General features: G+C 44.1%; 1 pseudogene; it reads right to left on the bottom strand.

Moving 5' to 3' along the window:
- Positions 1–5,737: 5,737 nt before the first annotated feature.
- On the bottom strand, positions 5,738–11,159 carry LOC131481733 (vomeronasal type-2 receptor 116-like; annotated as a pseudogene).
- Between the last annotated feature and the right edge of the window lie 443 nt (positions 11,160–11,602).

Below are 11,602 nucleotides of genomic sequence, written 5' to 3' on the forward strand. Positions count from 1 at the left end.
CTGCCTGCCATGCTGGAATCGGCTCCGGTTCATGTTCTGCCTGCTCCACTTCCCATCTAGCTCTCTGCTTGTGGCTTGGGAATACAGTCGAGGATGGCCTAAAGCCTTGGAACCCTGCACCCCAATGGGAGACCCAGAGGAAGCTCCTGACTTTGGATTGGCTCAGCTCTGGCTGTTGTGGCCACTTGGGGAGTGAACCAGCACATGGAAGACCTTCTCTATCTCTGTAAAATCTGCCTTGAAATAAAAACAAACCTTAGAAAAAATTCTGTATGTATAAATATTGAATGGGGACCATGTTCTTCCAGTGCACAAAACATGCTGTCCTAACTGTTCAGGTGTAGGAAGCCCTGAAGGGACACTAGGATGGCCACTGGGCACATTCGGCATTTTCTGGGCCTGGCTTTCACCCGGTGTCCCTCATGGCCACTGTTGGAATCTTGCCTGCCTGCTGCTGGGCTTGCCCCACTTTGTGATCACCCGGCAGCACGTTAACCTCTTCAACTTTCTCTGTTCCCCAAAACAGACTTGCTTGCCATGGAGTGTGTCTCAGAGAACCCTGCCTGCTTTGTTGTAGCAATCTCCTTATTTCTTCTGCCCTGAGGAAGCTGGGGAGTTATGGAAGGCCTGAACACAGTGAGCTTTTCTGGTTCTTTGCATGCAAATACTGATATCTCTACCAAAATGTGCAACAGATAAGAGGAAAGGAAACGTGTTTAGGACCCCTCAGCATGAGGGAAATGCCAATAAAAACCACACTAGCATGCTATCTCACTCCAGGTAGAGAGGATATCATTCTCAAAACCAAGTGTAGCAAATGCTGGCGAGGAAAAGGTACCCCAGGAGACCATTAACAGGGATGGCAATTGGCGTAACCACAGTGAAGACAATATGGAAACGCCTTGAAAAACTATCAGTGGCTCTTCCACAGGACCTGGCCATTACAGTTCTGGGAAATGTGCCCAAAGGAGAGAGATCTGCCATAGGAAAGAATCTCCTGGGCTCCCACGATCTCAGCAGCTCGACCAACAATTGCTAGAAGTCCAACACCAGAAGACTGACATACGCACTCATAAACAGAACGGATACAACTAGAAAACCTTACAGGCAATGCAAGGTGAGACTTGAAAGACAAAATGTCACTTTTTCCCTGAAGGGTGGTATTTAACGTGCAGAGTATGGGAAAACTATTTTCAATGCATTTGACTGTAATTGACATCTTTGGATTTAATGATTGCTTATAGTCCTTAATTGTATTCCTGAACAATGGTCTCTCTACATTTTACAGGGTGGAGTTCACTTGCTGGAGCACAATGCCTTTGAGTATAAAGCAAATTTAACATGTAGCACTAAATTTAACAAAATAAGAAGAGGTGGCCTGGAGCAATAACATAGTGGCTGAGGTCCTCATCTTCAATGTGCTGAGATTCCATATGGGTGCCGATTCTAATCCTGGTGGCCCTGCTTCCCATCCAGCTCCCTACCTGTGGCCTGGGAAAGCAGTGGATGACAGCCCAAAGCCTTGGGACCCTGCACCTGCATAGAAGACCTTGAAGAGGCTCCTGGCTCCTGTCTTTGGATTGGCTCAGCTCCAGTGGGTAACAGTTGCACATGTACATCACATGCGTGTACTGCCTGTGGACCAGAGGGGCAAGGCTAACACTCTTCCAACTGAATGTGTACAGACACTGTGGAGGAATGTGGAGCCCTCCTGTCCCGGGGCTCCTCTTCATGTGGAATCCTGTCCAGGTGAAGAACTCAAGATGGAAAACATGTTTTCTTGCCAACATCAGAAGCTCCTGGTGCCATCATGTCGTCCAAATGCATGAACAGCAATACCCAAGGGAGGAGTACCCCTGAAATATGGGCCTGAGACCTTGTTAAGGAACCACTTCTGTAATCCAGGTGGCCATAAAAGGGGTCAGGTAAGATCTTGCAGGAACATTCCAGATTGAAACCTCCCAAAGACCATAAGTGGAGGAAGCAGTTGCACAATTGTTCCTCATGTCCACACTGATCTCGCACCAATTTTGGGTGTGGAAAAACCTACAAATACATCTCTTTCCCACTTATCGTGAAACCACAAATCACTTTTATCGGGTTTATTTATTATTCTTGGGAAGGCAGATTTATAGAAAGAAAGAGAGAAACAGAAACACATCTTCCTTCTGCTGCTTCATTCCTCATGAGTCCTCAATGAATATCCATGTCAAAATGAGTTGTAGACATGAAGACAGCTGAAAGTTTTCTAGAATTCTCATCAAAATCTTTGTCAAAATTCAAACCTTATAATTGAAAATCTGACATATTTAAGACAAATATTTGTTGAAAAAATATTTACTTTTATTGGAATATCAGATATAAAGAGAGGAAGAAATACAGAGAGGAAGATATTCCATCCACTGATTCACTCCCCAAGTGGCCGCAAAATGTCTGGAGCTAATCTGATCCGAAGTCACGAGCCAGGAATTGCTTCTGGGTCTCCCATGCAGGTACAAAGTTCCAGGGCTTTGGGCCAACCTTATCTGCTTTCCTAGGCCACAAACAGGAAACTGGATGTGAAGTGGGGCCACGGGACACGTATCGGCACCCACGTGGAATAATGGAGCATGCAAGGGGAGGACTTCAGCCACTAGGATACTGTTTGTCAGGCCCAAGAAATCCCCATTTGTCTTTGTCTTTTTTCTCTGTCTAAATCTTCCATTCTCACCAACATAGATGAATTTTTCAAATGAAAATCTGTCACCTTTTGGAGCCACTCACTCCATGCCACTGTGGAACATCCCCATTAAATCACTGAATTAAGGAGAAATGAAGATGTTCCAGAACATACCACACCTCCAAGATCTTGTCACCACTCGTCTACCTTTACAATTAATGTGCTGCATACAGAGACCAGCTCCAGCTCTTGCAGCTATTGCAGGTGTTTGAGGAATGGAGGAGTGGGTTGAAGATCTCTGTGTATCTCTTCCTCTCTTTAGCTTTGACTTTCAAAGAAGCACATAGAAACAAAAGCTCATGACCATAATTTGAATGTAAACAGGGTTTTTAAGATACATGAACATTGTCTTCGCACATCACCAAGTTAACTGCAGATTTGCATCTTTACCTGGGTTTTACCCTTGAACAATGACATCACCTTCAATCAATGTTTCTTGACACATTGCTCTCAAGTACTTCTCTCCTCATTTATTTATTGTAATAAGCAGAAAGTTTATGAAGAAGAAACATATAGGAAAACTTGACCATACTTAGACATGCTGTGTTTAAACTGTCATGAAGGAGAAAACAAAATGCAGAGAATGGTAGATGCCCAAAGGCATCACAGAGAATGCTTGGCTTCAAAAAATACTTAGAAGCAGGAGCAACAACAACAGTACAGAGGAAATCATTGACAACAGGAATAAAAAGTAGATATCTCTGCAGAGAGAAGCATGTGCCAAAAAGCGTCCTAAAGCCTACTCATCAGTAACAATAGATGTGCCCATCATTGCCACATTGAGATACTCCCTTACAAATGCCAGGTAGATACGACAACATTTACAACTGAAAAGCAAGGACATCACAAATGACTGGGATCATGCAGGGATATTCACAACCACATACACTGAGGGTGGAAAGCATAGAGCTCCAAAAATTGGCATCTTCTTCAAGGAAATAGATGTGCATTTCACCTATAACCTAACCATTCCAATTTTAGGAGTATTAATAAGGGAACTTATAACACCCATTAAAACTAATGTTTATGCACCAGTGTTCGCAGTAGCCAACCTAAAACAAATTTGCAAACTCCATGGCTACAAGCGGAGAAACAAAACTATATTAACCCATACAACAAAGTGATTATTTTGTCATGAAAAGTATGAGGATTGCTTGAGAACACAGAGATCTCACTGGAAAATAGAATGCTAAAGGAATAAGGCCAACCTTGTTATTCTCACAGTGCTGGTTTTCACTGAGAGGGAATACTCTTCACAGCCAAAATCATTGAAATAAAAAGCAGATTGGTGGCTGAATGACAAGCAGAAAATAGCCACAGCTTAACAAACAAGAAAACTTTTCACAATGGGATAGAGGTGAAGGTTACATAATGACTCACAGATTCTCACCAAGGACCATCAGTGAGCACCAAGGACTACATCCCTACTGCCATGGAGACCACAGGGAGTTGGAGTGCCTTCGAAGGCCAAGAACTCTGAGGTCATCCACTCCTGCTTGGATTCACCACATGGGATGAAAGAAATCCAAACCCTCCTCGCAGGATCCAAGCATGTCAAAACAACAGCTAGGAGCCCTGAGCAGTCTGCAGAAACAGAAGAAAAGTAAACTTCCTTGGGGACTCAGGAGAGGAGTCTTCTCTGGTCCTCACATGGTCTCAAACTTGGGTCCCTATCCTCTCTTGCACTGACCATCAGGATTGCTCCAGAAACGCCTCAAAACCAGAAAACAAACAAACAAATCTCTAGAATAGGTAGAGAACAACAAGGAAAGCTTGGAATCAGACAGGAAACAGTCAGCGTGGATTCACTTATACCTTACTAGGTGGGACACAAAGATTGGTTACTCCTCACTAGGGTATTGAGGATTTCTCTGCACACCCCTCCTAAAACTGTTCTACATCTTAACTGTTGACACGTGTGTTGTTAGAGTTATAAGCCAGTCTTGACTACCCGAAAAAAAAAGGGGAGGGAAGCCAAGTTTAGCAAAATTATGAATCAATGCTATATAATGCTAAATATTATAATGGAAATCGACACAAGACAACTGAATAGCAATCTATAGCCATTTTAAGGCATAAAGAACCTGGTCATGTATAAACTGAAATTGAAATGTCAATGAAGGAGTCACAGGATGTGGTAAAGAACTTGAATTTTTTTAACATGTTGATTACTTAATACTCTGTGAATTAATTACATAACATTATAAATTGTTGCTGATGTTATGTCGGGGCTTTTATTTGATTGGGATGACACTCTGCCGGCTCTACCTTCAGACCAGAGATCATCTCCCCAACAAGCCATTGAATTTGTCAGGACAAAAAAATGCTGGACTCTATGTTTGTTATTTGCTTACAATGAAAGAATCTCAACTGATAAAAAAATGCAATATGTGTTACCAATGCCATAATTTCTTCAGTTTCAAATAAGAAAATGTTATATCAATGTCACTTAAATATGGGAAATGTTCCCCTAAAGGTAGTGCAGGACAAATACTTCCTGAAGCTAGAATAAAGAAACAGAACGAAAATATGAAATTGTCTGTGTTCTTAGAACTGGTATATTTGTAAGTAAAATTGGTGCTAGGGAATGAGAATATTATTAATTTTTGATAATAATATTTATTTTTAAGGAGTTTGTAGACAACACAAAAAATAATGAAAAGCAATTAAAGTCAAAAAAGCAAGAGCTTACAAATATTGACTAGAATATATAAAGAGCAATGGAGAAGAATGGGGAGAAGTGAGACCTCATGTATTTATGAAATGAAAAATAATGAATGTTTTTCAGCTGGAATAAGAAAGACAGAAGGCAATAAAAAGGACTGAGATATCTAGCCAGCAGTGCGATGTGCTTTTATCTTGGAATTCATGGCTTGCAGCACTGTGACACTGAACTGCTTTTCAAAAGAGTGACAGACATGATCACTAATGAGCTTGAATCACCTCAGTCTATAACATCAGGAAGCAGGGACAGAGTTGTGTGAACTTAGGTTTACAATTCTAAAATGTGAAAGAGCCTTAGGAGCTGTTCTTAGAATGACTATTCCTGAATCCTACCCAAGAGTTCTTCTCAGGCTGTAGGAGAATGATATAGAATTTGGGAACAAAGATGCAGCACAGAAGACCCACACCAGAGGCCAAGATGGAGAAGACCTCCATGGCCACCATGAACTTCCTTGATGCTGTGGTACACAGGCAGGAAGTTCACCCACACACTGCAGAACACCAGCATGCTGAATGTCAGGAATTTGGCTTCACTGAATGTGTCAGGCAGGTTTCTAGCAAGGAAAGCCACAATGAAGGTCACCAGGGCCAACGAGCCCAGGAATCCCAGCACACAGTAGAAGGCAGTGATGGAGCCCTCATTGCACAAGAGGATGATGTGTTCATGCTAAGAGTGTGCATCTGTATCCACAAAGGGAGGCGATGTTGCCAGCCAGATGCCACAGAGAGTCAGTTGGATGAGGAAGCAGATGGGAATGACAGCCTTTGGGGCTCCTGACACCAGCAATCACCTCATGGTCTTTCCAGGTTTCATGGCCTTGAAGGCCAGAACCACAGTGATGGTTTTGGCCAGCACAGCAGAAACAGCCAGTGTGAACACAAGGGCAAATATGATTTGTCTTAGGAGGCAGGTGGCTGTGTTGTGATGTCCAATAAAGAGGAAGGAGCAGAGGAAGCAGATGAAGAGTGAAATGATTAGGATGTAGCTGAGGGTATGATTACTGGCTCTGACAATGGAAGTGTCTTCATGCTTCACAAAGACCCCAAGGATGGCAGCTGTGATAACAGAGGGACAGAGCCGTGCAAGCCACTGCCATTCCCAGGGGATCTTTGAAAGCCAGGAACGTCACTTTCCTGTCCATGCATTGGCATACTGGCGATCAGGATTTATCACACACTGGTCCATATCTGGTGGGAAAGGGGAGAAGCCTTCAGCTCATTCCAGTTGGTTGTCTCTGATTCACAGGCCCCTCTCTGAGCCCAGTTGGGTGACTATGCCTTAACTATTGTTTGAGAGAGGGCATTCCAGGAAAGGATTAGGAAGAAGTGGCAATTAATAAGGCCTACTACCCCAGTGTTTGGGAATCACTCATTAAGTTACCCTACTTGGTATCCTCTGTGCGGACGAGAACACTGTATTCTCAGATTTTCATAAAGTCTACTGGTTTAGTTCTCGCTGGTTTAAAAAATATGCCCTAAACTTTTTCGTCATTAAACTTTTAAATTCCTTGTTCATGTTTTCTTCAGCCTTGGAAGGGAAGACCTTGGAGGTAAAGGTTTCCATGGTCATATGTATGCCATACACTCTTGTTGAATCCTCATGTGCGGCATGAGCAGACAGCCTCCCCTGCCTTATTTTAATGTTATACTTCTCTCCCTTACCTCACATCCTACTCAACCAACCAACCATGCTTCCAGAGCTAATATGATGGCGTGGTGAGTGGTGGGGTTTCAGTGTCAGTTGGTGAAAGCGCCTGACCATATTTAGTAGCAAGTATGAGAAGAAATGCACTAGGAGATTGTGTAGGGAATATGGGTGGGAAGCAGAGTAGAGGTGAAATCCCAGTTCCGTATTGCTGATAATGTGGATTTTATTCACTTTCTGTAAATACATGCATGTTTAGAAGCAGAGCATCTCCAAAGTGATGACCTGGGTTACAACAATGTGGTTTCTAACTATTGCCATAGTCCTCCCTGTTTTCATTGATATTGTGCTGTTGCTGTTCAGTCATCAATCACAGATAAGTGCTGATTTTTTGAAATCATATTTCCTATCACTTCTCGGCCTTTTGGCTAAGATGAAGTGAAATCATTTTTCCTGTAGTTACATTATTATTAGCATGGCTATTTCAAGAATGAACAGGCTGAATTCTGGGATGTGCACCAATGCGGACCCATCTAAAGGTGCTTTTCCTTATTTTGGAGTATGTGTGTGAGCACATATTTCTGGAATAATGCCTTACAAACTTCGTATTGCTGAAGTGACCAGGTAGGATTCAGTCACACCAGATTAATGGTTCTCAACCCATTTTTTCTATTTTCAATCGGTCTTGAAAGAATGAGCAATTTTTTCCCTTGTGAAAGTTAAAAGTCACCTCTACACTGCTGACCAAGCACAAATATTAGAACAGAGTTTCTAAAATGACTGTAAGGCTCTTTGACATGTCCAATGCTTTCTTGATATTTTCAGAATCTTTCTCCACAGGAATTTGCAGTTTCGTGTAGATTCTACAACATGTTGAACAAATTTATCACTATAATATGACATTGACATTTCAGAATCTTTACAGAGATCCCTGAAATGTTGGTCTGCATCAACGGACTCTGACACACACACACACACACACACACACACACACACACTTGGTATCCTTATTCTTTCCTCCTGAACCATTGTCCTGGTGCTTCATAATATTACTTGTTTTGTACAAGAATCCACCTGACATGGTTGTCTTAGATTTTCTTCACTTTCTTTCACATTCACATCCCGTCTCTGGGGTCTTTGTTGAGTGTGCTCTCACTGATCTACTTTGCAAGGTACACTTAGTGCTTGGATGGTCTGCCTGCCCCTTCCATATTTGGTGTTCTGTTCATATTTCATGTCACAATTCACCCTCCATGTCACCCATACCAGCCTTCTTTTGTCATTCAATCTCTTCTGCATGTTCTTGGTAGCAAAAGAAGAACACTGCAGCAGGGAGAGCTCCTTCATTAGGAGGATTGTTCCTGATTATGTAAATTAATTTCTTTCTGCAGGTAGCAAGAATTTTCTCTAGTGTTATCCCAAGTCTTCATATTTCTTTGGGGCAAATGCAAGAACAGCAGACAGGTTAAGAAATTCTTCATGAAAAATTCATGAGCTTAATGGTCACATCGGAAATCTCATTGTCTGGACAGAGGATGCAGTCAAAACAGAAGGTGGGCTCTCCCTCCCAGGTGGTCCTACTGAACCCAGGGCCACAGCTCGTGCTGCAGACTGAGTGTGGGGTCTGTGGAAAATGATGTATCTGTTGCTCATGGGTGGAGCTGGTCATAAAAATCCTTCAAGGAGAGTGATTTAGAGTTTGGGAATCCTACACACTTCAATTGAGAATATTTGATTTCTAATACACTGAGTGTATGCCATGTTGTGCATGCCTGGAGGCAAGGAAATAGATTTACAACCTACAGGGAACAGTTGTGTATACTTTCATACTTCAGAGAATGAGAACATGAGAAAATACTGAAGTGGAAAAGGGGGTAGTTTAAGGCCCCTCTGGGATTTCTGAGGCCATGTGGCACTGAGTCACACCCTGATGGTGCCACAGTTTGTAGTGGAGGAGCCACATGATGAACTCACCTGTGTGATCTCCGTGGCCAACTCCTCAGAGAGAGACAACTGTTGGCCTCGTGGATCATAGAGGAGAAGTGCCCCACTTTCACAGTATGGCCAAGTCCTTCAGGAAAATTCCAGAAGTTGAGGATGTCGTATGCTGCTGCCAACTTTCTTTTCTGGTCCAAATTGACAGGGTCACCAGCAGGATTTGTAAATTGGAGGCTCTTGAGAATAGAGTGCATTTCCTGCAAGAAACACATTATCCTGCGAGAAAGCTGACCACGTGTGAAGACACAGGCCCAAGTGTAACAAAGCCTCTGTCTGTGACCACTGCCTCTCAAACAACTGCATCACACAAAAGAAATAACACATGCTCAGACTGCTAGATCTGAACTGAGTGGATGGGAAGCTGAGCTCTTTGCAACCACAGCCCTGGTACTGACCTTGCACCAACTCTCTGGCCCATGGCACATGGCTGGTGATGGAGACATCTGCTCATCTGTCCCTGCACCACCTAGACATTGGACACCTACAGGATGACTTGTGAGAATGGAACCAGAGGCTCCTGTGGGGGGATACTCCCACATGAAGGAGTCCATAGAGATATATGTCAGCTGGAGCACCTGTCAGGGCAGGAAGACAGCATACCTGCCAGTAGGGAATCATCACCTTCCCACCAGTCCCGGGTGGCTGTGCTTCTGACTTGTGCTGAAGCATCTTGTGCAAAGACAGGGCCACAGCACATTCTGCAATATATATAGTAGCTCCCATCACTCATTGTCTTGTAAAAAAAGGTGCCAGGCAAGCCATTCCAGAGAGGCATCTGGGGGACAGCCCTCATGTGTCCTGCTGTCAGCTTCAGAAATGGAGCAATTAAAGGCCTGAGACCAGAACAGGGCAAGGTAAATGTCTTCTGGGTAATTGGCAGGGGTTGCTGTTCATAGAAAGGTTTGGAAACTTGAGATCTCACTGTGGTGGTGAGAGAGGATGAGGGTCCCATGGAAGATGTTAAGCAGTAAGTGTTGCACAGTGCTGTCAAATTCCAAGTGAGAACTTGTAACCCATACTTTCCCCGTTATCAGAGAGCATTCCAGGTAAAATTTCAGGATCTTAAATGATGCCCTGTCACCCAATAGAATAACCACATTAGTTGCTGATGCTATGATGCAAAATATAGGTGCAAAACTAATGGAGTTTGAAAACTCTGCTCCACTGGGATCAGTTCCACAAAAGCCAGGCAGAGGCCAGGCAGAGGCCATGCTCCTGCATCTGTCCTCTCAGATCAGACATGAATGACATACCTTCCTTGTGCCTTGAGATGGCCAACCCCACCCATGTACAACTGAACTGCAGCATTAGGGAGACCATAGCGAGGACCAGAGATGTGTCCCTTGGGGCCATCTGATAGATGGAGGGAAACTGGCTGCTGTCACTCAGAAGAGGATCAAAAAGGCCAACTGTGAGCTGAGGAGGAAAAATGGATCGACATGTGAGTGACAGCACTGCTGTAAAGCACCACTTCCATGTAGCAGGCATTATGGTACACAGAGTGCCTGAAAGATCAGAATATTTCAGTTTCCATTCCTCTCTCAGACTGAGACCTTTCTGGGTTATCAGTCATCAGAAGCATATGTCCAAAGAACCCCCTGGCTCCTTCTCATTTGGAACTTGTGCTGCCTCAGAGGATCCTGGAGATCCTGCACACTCCAGTTCGGTGCACCCACTCTGGGGTCGGGATGTATATCCATTTACATACACCCTGTAGGTCTGAGAAGTATGTCCCAAGGAAATGGGTTTTGTTCTCCCCCCTTTCCCATGCACCTTCACCTGTGGGATTCTGTACCGTTCCAGCAGCATCCCCGTGTGCACCGAAACTCCAGTCTCGGATATGACTGCCACAGCCTTGGCCCCTCTTCTGCATGTGTAGTTAGGGATGCATCTGTCCAGCCCTGTCAGCCACGTGAGTGGATTCTTCAGTATCCTCATATCACTGTGCATGACATTGTAGAGATGAAATCCTAGGGTGATGTTGGGCAGAAGGTGGGGGTTCCTGTTTATCTCCTCGACAGCAAACACCAGGGCCAACACCTGATGGGTACTATTGGATTGAATCCTGCGCATAGGTGTTGTGGATATTTGTACAATTGCAGCTTTCTGAATAATGGGTCAAAACAAAAGGCAGACCTGAGTTGCCCATGGTCCATGCAAAAGTCTTCAAGGGATATGAGGAGGGCATGGCAGACAGCATACCTCTGGGAAGCTCAGACCCAGCACAACAACACACAGGATCAGGCTCAGATTCTGTTCTAGAATGAATCTGCCTGAGAGGCCTCAGGGGACAGTACAAGTGCCTGTGTCCCTGCCACCCACGTGGGAGAGCTGGCTTGTGTCCTGGCTCATGGCTTTTCCCTAGCACAGCCCCCACATCTGCAGGAATGTGGAAGGTGAGCCAGCAGATGAGTGAGCTTTCTCGTCTCTTGCTCTGTCTGACTTTCACACAAAGAAGGAATGTGGCATTCTGTGCTATAAAGGACAGCTGCTAGGAATTCCTACACAATGTTGCT

Source organism: Ochotona princeps, chromosome 13, assembly GCF_030435755.1.
Source record: "Ochotona princeps isolate mOchPri1 chromosome 13, mOchPri1.hap1, whole genome shotgun sequence".
Lineage (NCBI taxonomy): Eukaryota > Metazoa > Chordata > Mammalia > Lagomorpha > Ochotonidae > Ochotona > Ochotona princeps.